Below are 12,713 nucleotides of genomic sequence, written 5' to 3' on the forward strand. Positions count from 1 at the left end.
GTGGGTGGGTCTGTGTGTGTGTGGGTGGGTCTGGGTGTGGGTGGGACTGGGTGTGGGTGTGGGTGGGACTGTGTGTGTGTGTGGAGGTCTGTGTCAGTGTGTGTGTGTGGGTTTGTGTGTGTCAGTGTGAGTGTGGGTGTGGGTTTCTGTGTTTGTGTGGGTGGGTCTGTGTGGGTGTGGGTGTGTGTATGACAGTGTGGGTGTGTGTGTGTCAGTGTGTGGGTGTGGGTGTGTGTGTGTCAGTGTGGGTGGGTCTGTGTGGGTGGGTCTGTGTGGGTGTGTGTGAGTGGGTGTATGTGTGTGTGTGAGTGTCAATGTGTGGGTGTGGGTGGGTCTGTGTAGATGTGGGTGTGGGTGGGTCTGTGGGTTTTTGTGTGTGTGGGTGGGTGTGTGTCTGTGTGTGTGTGTCTGTGTGTGTGTGGGGGGGTGTGTCAGTGTGTGGGTGGCTGTGGGGGTGTGGGTGTGTTTGTGGGTGTGTCTATGTGTATGGAGATGTGGGTGTGTGTGGGTCTGTGCATGGGTGTGGGTGTGTGTGTCAGTGTGTGGGCCTGTGGTGTGTGTGGGTATGTGGGTGTGGATGTGGGTGTGAGTGTGTGGGTGTGGGTGAGTGTGTCTGTGTGGGTGAGTATGTGGTAGTGTGTGTGTGTGTCAGTGGGTGTGTGGGTCTGTGTGGGTGTGTGTGTGGGTGGGTGGGTGTCAGTGTGTGTGGGCGTGGGTGGGGGGCTGTGTGTGTGTGGGTGGGTCTGTGTGTGGGTGTGGGTGGGTCGGTGTGGTGTGGGTGTGGGTGGGTCTGTGTGGGTGGGTCTGTGTGTGGGTGTGTGTGTGGGGTGGGTCTGTGTGTGTCAGTGTGTGTGTGGGTCTGTGTGTGTCAGTGTGAGTGTGGCTGTGGGTGTCAGTGTGTGTGTGTGCGTGGGTCTGTGTGTGGGTGGGTGTGTGTGTGTCAGTGGGTGTGTGTGTCAGTGTGTGTGGGTGTGGATGTCAGTGTGTGGGTGGGTCTGTATGTGTGTGTGGGTCTGTGTGTGTGTGTGGGTGGGTCTGTGTGGGTGTGGGTGGGTCTGGGTGTGGGTGTGGGTGTGGGTGGGTCTGTGTGTGTGAGTGTCAGTGTGTGTGTGTCAATGTGGGTGTCAGTGTATGTGGATGGGTCTCTGTGTGTGTCAGTCAGTGTGTGTGTCAGTGTGTGTGTGGGTGTCAATGTGTGGGTCTGTGGGTGTGTATGTGTGTGTGTGCGTGTGTGGGTGTGTGTGTCAGTGTGTGAGTGGGTGTGTGTGTCAGTGTGTGTGGGTGTGGATGTCAGTGTGTGGGTGGGTCTGTGTGTGTGTGGGTGTGTCTGTGTGTGTGTGTGGGTGGGTCTGGGTATGGGTGTGGGTGGGACAGTGTGTGTGTGTGTGTGTGGGTCTGTGTCAGTGTGTGTGTGTGGTTTTGTGTGTGTCAGTGTGAGTGTGAGTGTGGGTGTGGGTGTCTGTGTTTGTGTGGGTGGGTCTGTGTGGGTGTGGGTGTGTCAGTGTGTGAGTGGGTGTGTGTGTCAGTGGGTGTGTGTCAGTGTGTGTGGGTGTCCATGTGTGGGTGTGGGTGAGTCTGTGTGTGGGTGGGTCTGAGTGTGTGTATGTGGGTCTGGGTGTGGGTGTGGGTGGGACAGTGTGTGTGTGTGTGGGTGGGTCTGTGTCAGTGTGTGTGTGTGGGTTTGTGTGTGTCAGTGTGAGTGTGGGTGTGGGTGTCTGTGTTTGTGTGGGTGGGTCTGTGTGGGTGTGAGTGTGTGTATGTCAGTGTGGGTGTGTGTGTGTCAGTGTGTGGGTGTGGGTGTGTGTATGTCAGTGTGGGTGGGTCTGTGTGTGTGTGTGTGTCAGTGTGTGTGTGGGTGTGTCTGTGTGTGGGGGTGTGGGTGCGGGTGAGTGTGTGTGTCAGTGTGTGGGTCTGTGGTGTGTGTGTCTGTGTGTGTGTGTCAGTGTGGGTGGGTCTGTGTGTGTGTGTGTGTCAGTGTGTGGGTGTGTGTGTGAGTGTGTCTGTGTGTGGGGGTGTGGGTGCGGGTGTGTGTGTGTGTCAGTGTGTGGGTCTGTGGTGTGTGTGTATATCAGACTGTGTGGGTGTGGGTCAGTGTGTGTGGGCGTCAGTGTGTGGGTGGGTCTGTGTGTGTGTGGGTGTCAGTGTGTGGGTGTGGGTGGGTCTGTGTGTGTGTGGGTGTCAGTGTGTGGGTGTGGGTGGGTCTGTGTGTGTGGGTATCAGTGTGTGGGTGTGTGTGTCAGTGTGTGTGTGGGTGTCAGTGTGTGTGGGTGGGTCTCTGTGTGTGGGTATCAGTGTGTGTGTGGGTGTGGGTGGGTCTGTGTGTGTGAGCGTCAGTGTGTGTGGGTGTCTCTGTGTGGGTCTGTGTGTGTCAGTGTGGGTTTGGGTGTGTGTGTGTGTGGGTGGGTGGTTGTCAGTGTGTGTGGGCGTGTGTGGGGGGCTGTGTGTGTGTGGGTGGGTCTGTGTGTGGGTGTGGGTGGGTCTGTGTGTGGGTGTGGGTGTGGGTGGGTCTGTGTGTGTCAGTGTGTGTGTGGGTCTGTGTGTGTCAGTGTGAGTGTGGCTGTGGGTGTCAGTGTGTGTGTGGGTGTCAGTGTGTGTGGGTGGGTCTCTGTGTGTGGGTATCAGTGTGTGTGTGGGTGTGGGTGGGTCTGTGTGTGTGAGCGTCAGTGTGTGTGGGTGTCTCTGTGTGGGTCTGTGTGTGTCAGTGTGGGTTTGGGTGTGTGTGTGTGTGGGTGGGTGGTTGTCAGTGTGTGTGGGCGTGTGTGGGGGGCTGTGTGTGTGTGGGTGGGTCTGTGTGTGGGTGTGGGTGGGTCTGTGTGGGTGGGTCTGTGTGTGGGTGTGGGTGTGGGTGGGTGTGTGTATGTCAGTGTGGGTGGGTCTGTGTGTGTGTGTGTGTCAGTGTGTGTGTGTGTGGGTGTGTCTGTGTGTGGGGGTGTGGGTGCGGGTGAGTGTGTGTGTCAGTGTGTGGGTCTGTGGTGTGTGTGTCTGTGTGTGTGTGTCAGTGTGGGTGGGTCTGTGTGTGTGTGTGTGTCAGTGTGTGGGTGTGTGTGTGAGTGTGTCTGTGTGTGGGGGTGTGGGTGCGGGTGTGTGTGTGTGTCAGTGTGTGGGTCTGTGGTGTGTGTGTATATCAGACTGTGTGGGTGTGGGTCAGTGTGTGTGGGCGTCAGTGTGTGGGTGGGTCTGTGTGTGTGTGGGTGTCAGTGTGTGGGTGTGGGTGGGTCTGTGTGTGTGTGGGTGTCAGTGTGTGGGTGTGGGTGGGTCTGTGTGTGTGGGTATCAGTGTGTGGGTGTGTGTGTCAGTGTGTGTGTGGGTGTCAGTGTGTGTGGGTGGGTCTCTGTGTGTGGGTATCAGTGTGTGTGTGGGTGTGGGTGGGTCTGTGTGTGTGAGCGTCAGTGTGTGTGGGTGTCTCTGTGTGGGTCTGTGTGTGTCAGTGTGGGTTTGGGTGTGTGTGTGTGTGTGTCAGTGTGTGGGTGTGGGTGGGTCTGTGTGTGTGTGTCAGTGTGTGGGTGTGGGTGGGTCTGTGTGTGGGTCTGTGGGTGGGTCTGTGTGTGTGGGTGTGGGTGAGTCAGTGTGTGTGTGGGTGGGTCTGTGTGTGTGGGTGTGTGAGTCAGGGTGTGGGTGGGTCTGTGTGTGTGTATGTGTGTGGGTGTGGGTGGGTCTGTGGGTGTGTGTGTGTGGGTGTGGGTGGGTCTGTGGTTGTGTGTGTCAGTGTGTGTGTGTGTGTCTGTGTGGGTGTGGGTGGGAGTATGTGTGGGTGGGTCTGTGTGTGTGTGGGTGTCCATGTGTGGGTGTGGGTGGGTCTGTGTGTGGGTGGGTCTGTGTGTGTGTGTGTGGGTCTGGGTGTGGGTGTGGGTGGGACAGTGTGTGTGTGTGTGTGTGGGTCTGTGTCAGTGTGTGTGTGGGTTTGTGTGTGTCAGTGTGAGTGTGGGTGTGGGTGTCTGTGTTTGTGTGGGTGGGTCTGTGTGGGTGTGAGTGTGTGTATGTCAGTGTGGGTGTGTGTGTGTCAGTGTGTGGGTGTGGGTGTGTGTGTGTCAGTGTGGGTGGGTCTGTGTGTGTGTGTGTGTCAGTGTGTGTGTGTGTGTGGGTGTGTCTGTGTGTGGGGGTGTGGGTGCGGGTGAGTGTGTGTGTCTGTGTGTGTGTCAGTGTGGGTGGGTCTGTGTGTGTGTGTGTGTCAGTGTGTGGGTGTGTGTGTGGGTGTGTCTGTGTGTGGGGGTGTGGGTGCGGGTGTGTGTGTGTGTCAGTGTGTGGGTCTGTGGTGTGTGTGTATATCAGACTGTGTGGGTGTGGGTGTGTGTCAGTGTGTGTGGGCGTCAGTGTGTGGGTGGGTCTGTGTGGGTGTGGGTGGGTCTGTGTGTGTGGGTATCAGTGTGTGGGTGTGTGTGTCAGTGTGTGTGTGGGTGTCAGTGTGTGTGGGTGGGTCTCTGTGTGTGGGTATCAGTGTGTGTGTGGGTGTGGGTGGGTCTGTGTGTGTGAGCGTCAGTGTGTGTGGGTGTCTCTGTGTGGGTCTGTGTGTGTGTGAGCGTCAGTGTGTGTGGGTGTCTCTGTGTGGGTCTGTGTGTGTCAGTGTGGGTTTGGGTGTGTGTGTGTGTCAGTGTGTGGGTGTGGGTGGGTCTGTGTGTGAGTGTCAGTGTGTGGGTGTGGGTGGGTCTGTGTGTGGGTCTGTGGGTGGGTCTGTGTGTGTGGGTGTGGGTGAGTCAGTGTGTGTGTGTGTGGGTGGGTCTGTGTGTGTGGGTGTGAGTGTCAGGGTGTGGGTGGGTCTGTGTGTGTGTATGTGTGTGGGTGTGGGTGGGTCTGTGGGTGTGTGTGTGGGTGTGGGTGGGTCTGTGGTTGTGTGTGTCAGTGTGTGTGTGTGTCTGTGTGGGTGTGGGTGGGAGTATGTGTGGGTGGGTCTGTGTGTGTGTGGGTGTCCATGTGTGGGTGTGGGTGGGTCTGTGTGTATATGTGTGGGTGTCCGTGTGTGGGTGTGGTTGGGTTTGTGTGTGGGTCTGTGGGTGGGTCTATGTGTGGGGGTGAGTCAGTGTGTGTGTGTGTGGGTCTGTGTGTGTGGATGTGAGTGTCAGGGTGTGGGTGGGTCTGTGTGTGTATGTGTGGGTGGGTGTGTGTCAGTGTGTGGGTGTGGGTGGGTCTGTGGGTGTGTGTGTGGATGTGGGTGGGTCTGTGGGTGTGTGGGTGTGTGTGTCAGTATGTGTGTGTCAGTGTGGGTGTGGTTGGGAGTATGTGTGGGTGGGTCTGTGAGTGTGTGGGTGTCAGTGTGTGGGTGTGGGGGTTTCTGTGTTTGTGTAGGTCTGTATGTGTGGGTATCAGTGTGTGTGTGGGTCTATGGGTGTGGGTGGGTCTGTGTGTGGGTGTGGGTGGGTCTGTGTGTGTGGGTGTGGGTGGGTCTATGGGTGGGTCTGTGTGTTTGTCTGTGGTTGTGGGTGGGTCTGTGTGTGGGTGTGGGTGTCAGTGTGTGGGTGGGTCTGTGTGTGTGGGTGTGTGGGTGTGGGTGTGAGTGTCAGTGTTGGTGTTGGTGGGTGTATGTGTGGGTGGGTCTGTGTGTGTGTCAGTGTGTGTGTGTCAATGTAGGTGTCAGTGTGTGTGGGTGGGTCTATGGGTGGGTCTGTGTGTTTGTCTGTGGTTGTGGGTGGGTCTGTGTGTGGGTGTGGATGTCAGTGTGTGGGTGGGTCTGTGTGTGTGTATGTGTGCGTGTGTGTGTGTCAGTGTGTGGGTGTGGGTGGGTCTGTGGGTGTGTCAGTGTGTGGGTGGGTCTGGGTGTGTGTGTGCCTGTGTGTGGGTGTGTGGGTGTGTGGGTGTGGGTGTGTGTGTCAGTGTTGGTGTGGGTGGGTGTATGTGTGGGTGGGTCTGTGTGTGTGTGTGTCAGTGTGTGGGTGTGGGGGGGTCTGTGTTTGTGTGGTGTCAGTGTGTGGGCGTGGGTATGTGTGTGTGGGTGTGGATATGTGTGTGTGGGAGTGGGTAGTCGGTGTGGGTGTGGGTGGGTCTGTGTGTGTGAGTGTCAGTGTGTGTGTGTCAATGTGGGTGTCAGTGTGTGTGGGTGGGTCTGTGTGTGTGTGGGTCTGTGTGTGTCAGTGTGTGTGTGTTTGGGTGTCAGTGTGTGGGTGGGTCTGGGTGTGTGTGTGCCTGTGTGTGGGTGTGGGTGGGTCTGTGGGTGTGTGGGTGTGGGTGTGTGTGTCAGTGTGGGTGTGGGTGGATGTACGTGTGGGTGGGTCTGTGTGTGTGTGTGTGTCAGTGTGTGGGTGTTGGGGGGTCTGTGTTTGTGTGGTGTCAGTGTGTGGGTGTGGGTATGTGTGTGTGGGAGTGGGTAGTCGGTGTGGGTGTGGGTGGGTCTGTGTGTGTGTGGGTCTGTGTGTGTCAGTGTGTGTGTTTGGGTGTCTGTGTGTGGGTGGGTGTGGATATGTGTGTGTGGGAGTGGGTAGTCGGTGTGGGTGTGGGTGGGTCTGTGTGTGTGAGTGTCAGTGTGTGTGGGTGGGTCTGTGTGTGTGAGTGTCAGTGTGTGGGTGTCAATGTGGGTGTCAGTGTGTGTGGGTGGGTCTGTGTGTGTGTGGGGCTGTGTGTGTCAGTGTGTGTGTTTGGGTGTCTGTGTGTGGGTGGGTGTGGATGTCAGTGTGTGGGTGTGGGTGGGTCTGGATGTGGGTATGGGTTCGTGTGTGGGTGTCAGTGTGTGTGTGTGTGGGTGGGTCTGTGTGTGTGGGTGTGTGTGAGTGGGTGTATGTGTGTCAGTCAGTGTGTGTGTGTCAGTGTGTGTGTCGGTGTCAATGTGTGGGTCTGTGGGTGTGTATGTGTGTGTGTGCGTGTGTGGGTGTGTGGGTGTCAGGATGTGGGTGTGTGTGTGTGTCAGTGTGGGTGGGTCTGTGTGTCTGTGTGTGTGTGTCAGTGTGTGTGGGTCTGTGTGTGGGGGGGGTGTGTGTCAGTGTGTGGGTGGGTGTGGGGGTGTGGGTGTGTGTATGGGGGTGTGAGTGTGTGTGTGGGTCTGTGCATGGGTGTGGATGTGTGTGTCAGTGTGTGGGTCTGTGGTGTAAGTGTGGGGGTGTGTGGGTGTGCGTGAGTGTGTCTGTGTGGGTGAGTGTGTGGATGTGTGAGTGTGTGGCAGTGTGTGTGTCGGTGTGTGTCAGTGTGTGTATGTCAGTGGGTGTGTGGGTATGTGTGTGGGTCTGTGTGGGTGTGTGTGTGGGTGGGTGGGTGTCAGTGTGTGTGAGCGTGTGCGTGGGGCTGTGTGTGTGTGGGTGTTTGGCAGGTCTGTGTGTGTGTCAGTGTGTGGGTGGGTCGGTGTGGGTGTGGGTGGGTCTGTGTGTGGGTGTCAGTGTGTGGGTATGGGTGGGTCTGTGTGTGTCAGTGTGTGTGGGTCTGTGTGTGTCAGTGTGTGTGTGTGGGTGGGTCTGTGTATGGGTGTGAGTGTCAGTGTGTGGGTGTGGGTGAGTCTGTGTGTGTGTGTCCCTGTGTGTGTCAGTGTGGGTGTGTCAGTGTGTGTGTGGGTCTGTGTGTGTGTGGGTGGGTCTGTGTGTATGTGGTTGTCAGTTTGTTGGTGTGGGTGTGTGTGGGTCTGTGTGTGTGTGTGGGTCTGTGTGTGTGTTTTGGTGGGTCTGTGTGTGTGTATATGTGTGGGTGGGTGTGTGTCAGTGTGTAGGTGTGGGTGAGTCTGTGTGTGTGTCAGTGTGTGGGTGTGGGTGAGTCTGTGTGTGGATGTGTCGATGTGTGTGGGTGTCAGGGTGTGGGTGGGTCTGTGTGTGTGGGTGTAAGAATGTGGGTGGGTCTGTGTGTGTGGGGGTGTCAGTGTGTGGGTGGGTCTGTGTGTGTGTATGTGTGGGTGTATGTGTGTGGTTGGGTCTGTGTGTGTGTATGTGTGGGTGTATGTGTGTGGTTATGTGGGTGTGGGTATGTGGGTGTGGGTGGGTCGGTGTGGGTATGGGTGTGTGTGGGTGTGGGTGTGTGTGTGTCAGTGTGTGTGTGTCAGTGTGTGGGTGTGTGTGTCAGTGTGTGGGTGTGGATGGGTCTGTGTATGTGGGTGTCAGTGTGTGGGTGTGGGTATGTGTGTGTGGGTGTCAGTGTGTGAGTGTGGGTGGGTCTGTGTGTGTAGGTGTCTGTGTGGGTGTGGATGTCAGGGTGTGGGTGGGTCTGCGTGTGTGTGGGTGGGACAGTGTGGATGTGGGTGGGACAGTGTGTGGGTGGGTCTGTGTGGGTGTGGGTCTGTGTGGGTGTGGTTTGGTGTGGGTGTCTGTGTTTGTGTGGGTGTGGATGTCAGTGTGTGGGTGTGGGTGGGTCTGTGTGGGTGTGGGTGGGACTGTGTGTGTGTTGGTGTGGGTGGGTATGTGTGGGTGTGGGTTTGTTTGTGTGTGGGTGTCTGTGTTTGTGTGGGTGTCAGTGTGTGTGTGGGTGTAGGTGGGCCTGTGGGTGTGGGTGTGGGTGTGTGTGTCAGTGTGGATGTGTGTGATTGTGTGTCAGTGTATGTGCGGGTGTCAATCTGTGGGTGTGCGTGGGTCTGTGTGTGTGTCAGTGTGTGTGTGTGGATTTGGGTGTGTGCGTGGGTGTTGGTGGGTCTGTGGGTATGGGTGTGTGTGTGTCAGTGTGTGGGTTTGCATGTGTGGATGTGTGGGTGTGTGTGTGTCAGTGTGGGTGGGTCTGTGTGTGTGTGTCTGTGTGTGGGTCTGTGTGTGTGGGTGTGTGTGTGTGTGTCAGTGGGTGTGGGGGTGTGGGTGGGTGTGGGGGTGTGTCTGTGTGTGTGGGGGTGTGGGGGTGTGTGTGGGTCTGTGCCTGTGTGTGGGTGTGGGCGTGTGTGTCAGTGTGTGGGTCCGTGGTGTGTGTGTGTGTATCAGAGTGTGTGGGGGTCTGTGGGTGTGGGTATGTGTGTGTGCGTGTGTGGGTGTGGGTGAGTGTGTGTGTGTGTGGGTGAGTGTGTGGATGTGTCAGTGTGTGGCAGTGTGTGTGTGGGTGTGTGTCAGTGTGTGTGTCAATGGGTGTGTGGGTGGGTGTGTGGGTCTATGTGGGTGTGTGTGTGGGTGGGTGGGTGTCAAGTGTGTGTGGATGTGTCAGTGTGTGGGCGTGTGTGTGGGTCTGTGTGTGGGTGTGGGAAGGTCTGTGTGTGTGTGTGAGTGTGGGTGTGGGTGGGTCTGTGTGTGTATGGGTGTGGGTGGGTCTGTGTGTGTCAGTGTGTGTATGTGGGTGGGTCTGTGTGTGTCAGTGTGTGTATGTGGGTGGGTCTGTGTATGGGTGTGGGTATCAGTGTGTGTGTGTGGGCCTGTGTGGGCCTGTGTGTGTGTGTCAGTGTGTGTGTCACTATGGGTGTCAGTGTGTGGGTGGGTGTGTGTGTGTGGGTGTCTGTGTGTGTGTGGGTGTCAGTGTGTGGGTGTGGGTGTGTGTCTGTGTGCGTGTCAGGGTGTGGGTGGGTCTGTGTGTGTGGGCGTGGGTGGGTCTGTGGGTGTGGGTGTGTGGGTGTGGGTGGGTCTGTGGGTGTGTGTGTGTCAGTGTGTGGGTGTGGGTGGGGGTGTGGGTGTGTGTGTCAGTGTGTGTGGGTATCAGTGTGTGGGTATGGGTCAGTCTGTGTGTGTGGGTGTGTGTCTGTGTGGGTGTCAGGGTGTGGGTGGGTCTGTGTGTGTGGGTGTCAGTGTGTGGGTGGGTCTGTGTATATGTATGTGTGTGGGTGTGGGTGTGTATGTGTGGGTGTGGGTATGTGTGGGTGGGTGGGTGTGTGTGTGTCAGTGGGTGAGTGTGGGTGTGGGTGTCAGTGTGTGGGTGTGGGTGGGTCTGTGTGTGTGGGTGTATGTGTCAATGTGTGTGGGTGTGTGTGTCAGGGTGCGTGGGTGTCTGTGTGTGTGGGTGTCAGTGTGTGGGTGTGGGTGGGTCTGTGTGTGTGTGGGGGTGGGTGGGTCTCTGTGTGGGTGTGGGTGGGACAGTGTGGGTGTGGGTGTGGGAGTGGGTGGGACAGTATGTGTGTGTTGGTGTGGGTTGGTCTGTGTGGGTGTGGGTGTCTGTGTGTGTGTGTGTGGGTGGGTCTGTGTGTGTGGGTGTGTGTGAGTGGGTGTATGTATATCAGTCGGTGTGTGTGTCAGTGTGTGTGTGGGAGTGGGTGGGTCTGTGTGTGTGTCAGTGTGTGGGTCTGTGTGTGGGTGTGTGTGTGGATTTGGGTGTGCTGTGTGTCAGTGTGTGCGTGGGTGTGGGTGGGTCTGTGTGGGTGTGGGTGGGTGTCAGTGTATGTGGGTGTGGGTGTGTGTCAGTGTGTGTGTGGGTGTGTGTGTGTCAGTGTGTGTGTGTGGGTGGACCTGTGGGTGTGTGTGTGTCAGTGTGGGTGTGGGTGTCAGTGTGTGTGGGTGTGAGTGTCAGTGTGTGGGTGTGGGTGGTTCTGTGGGTGTGTGTGTGTCAGTGTGTGGGTTTGTGTGTGTCAGTGTGTGGGTGGGTCTGCGTGTGTGTGTGTGTGGGTGGGTCTGTGTGTGTGGGGTGTGTGTGTGCCAGTCTGTGTGGGTGTGTGTGTCAGTCTGTGTGTGTGTGTGTCTGTGTGTGTGGGTGTGGATGTCAGTGTATGGGTGTGTTTGTGTGTGTGTGTGTGTGTGGGGGGGGTGGGTGGTTCTGTGTGTGTGGGATGTGGGACAGTGTGGGTGAGGGCAGGACAGTGTGTGTGTTGGTGTGGGTTGGTCTGTGTGTGTGTGGGTGTCTGTGTGTGTGTGGGTTTCTGTGTGTGTGTGTGTCAGTCTCTGTGTGTGTGTCTGTTTGTCTGGGTGTGTGTGGGACAGTGTGTGTGTGGGTGTGGGAGGGTCTGTGTGTGTGTCAGTGTGGGGGTCTGTGGGTCTGTGTGTGTGTCTGTGTGTGTGGTTTTGGTCGTGTTGTGTGTCAGTGTGTGTGGGTGTGGGTGGGTCTGTGTGGGTGTGGGTGTGTGTGTGTGTGTGTGTGTCAGTGTATGTGGGTGTGGGTGTGTGGGGTTGTGTGTCTGTGTGTGTCAGTGTGGGTGGGTCTGTGTGTGGGTGTATGTGTCAGTGTGTATGTGTGTCAGTGTGTATGTGTGTCAGTGTGTGTGTGTCAGTGTGTGGGTGGGTCTGTGTGTGTGTCAGTGTGTGTGTGTGGGTGTCAGTGTGTGGGTGTGGGTGGGTCTGTGTGTGGGTGTGGGTGTCAGTGTGTGGGGGTGTGGGTGTCAGTGTGTGGGGGTATGGGTGTCAGTGTGTGGATATGGGTGGGTCTGTGGGTTTGTGTGTGTCAGTGTGTGGGTGTGTGTGTCAGTGTGTGTGTGTGTCAGTGTGTGTAGGTGTCAGTGTGTGGGTGTGGTTCAGTCTGTGTGTGGATGTGTGTCGATGTGTGTGGGTGTCAGGGTGTGGGTGGGTCTGTTGTGTGTGTGGGTGGGTCTGTGTGTGTGTATGTGTGGGTGTATGTGTGTGGTTATGTGTGTGTGGGTGTGGGTGGGTCGGTGTGGGTATGGGTGGGTGTGGGTGTGGGTGTGTGTCAGTGTGTGTGTGTCTGTGTGTGTGTGTCAGTGTGTGTGTCTCAGTGTGTGGGTGTGTATGTCAGTGTGTGGGTGTGGGTGGGTCTGTGTGTGTGGGTGTCAGTGTGTGGGTGTGGGTATGTGTGTGGGTGTGGGTATGTGTGTGTGGATGTCAGTGTGTTTGTGTCAGTATGGATGTCAGTGTGTGGGTGTGGGTGGGTCCGTGTGTGTGTAGGTGTCTGTGTGGGTGTGGGTGTCAGGGTGTGGGTGGGTCTGCGTGTGTGTGGGTGGGACAGTGTAGGTGTGGATGGGTCTGTGTAGGTGTGGGTTTGTGTGGGTGTGGGTGTCTGTGTTTGTATGGGTGTCAGTGTGTGGGTGTGGGTGGGTCTGTGCGGGTGTGGGTGGGACAGTGTGTGTGTGTGTTGGTGTGGGTGGGTCTGTGTGGGTGTGGGTTTGTTTGTATGTGGGTGTCTGTGTTTGTGTGGGTGTCAGTGTGTGTGTGGGTGTAGGTGGGCCTCTGGGTGTGGGTGTGTGTGTGTCAGTGTGGGTATGTGTATGTGTGTCAGTGTATGTGTGGGTGTCAATGTGTGGGTCTGTGTGTGTGTCAGTGTGTGTGTGCATGAGGGTGTGTGCGTGGGTGTTGGTGAGTCTGTGGGTGTGGGTGTGTGTGGGTGTGTGTGTGTCAGTGTGTGGGTTTGCGTGTGTGGATGTGTGGGTGTGTGTGTGTCAGTGTGGGTGGGTTTGTGTGTGTGTCAGTGTGTGTGGGTGTGTGTGTGTCAGTGGGTGTGGGGGTGTGTGTGTGTGGGGGTGTGTGTCTGTGTGTGTGGGGGTGTGGGTGGGTCTGTGTGTGTGGGTGTGTGTGTGTCAGTGGGTGTGGGGGTGTGAGTGTGTGTGGGGGTGTGGGGGTGTGTGTGGGTCTGTGCCTGTGTGTGGGTGTGGGCATGTGTGTTAGTGTGTGGGTCTGTGGTGTGTGTGTGTATCAGAGTGTGTGGGGGTCTGTGGGTGTGGGTATGTGTGTGTGCGTGTGTGGGTGAGTGTGAGTGTGTGGCTGTGTCAGTGTGTGGCAGTGTGTGTGTGGGTGTGTGTCAGTGTGTGTGTGTGGGTGCGTGTGTGGGTCTATGTGGGTGTGTGTGTGGGTGGGTGGGTGTCAAGTGTGTGAAAATGTGTCAGTGTGTGGGCGTGTGTGTGGGTCTGTGTGTGGGTGTGGGTGTGGGTGGGTCTGTGTGTGTGTGAGTGTGGGTGTGGGTGGGTCTGTGTGTATATGGGTGTGGGTGGATCTGTGTGTGTCAGTGTGTGGGTGTGGGTGGGTCTGTGTGTG

The sequence above is a fragment of the Chiloscyllium punctatum genome, chromosome 38, assembly GCF_047496795.1.
Source record: "Chiloscyllium punctatum isolate Juve2018m chromosome 38, sChiPun1.3, whole genome shotgun sequence".
Taxonomy (NCBI): Eukaryota; Metazoa; Chordata; class Chondrichthyes; order Orectolobiformes; family Hemiscylliidae; genus Chiloscyllium; species Chiloscyllium punctatum.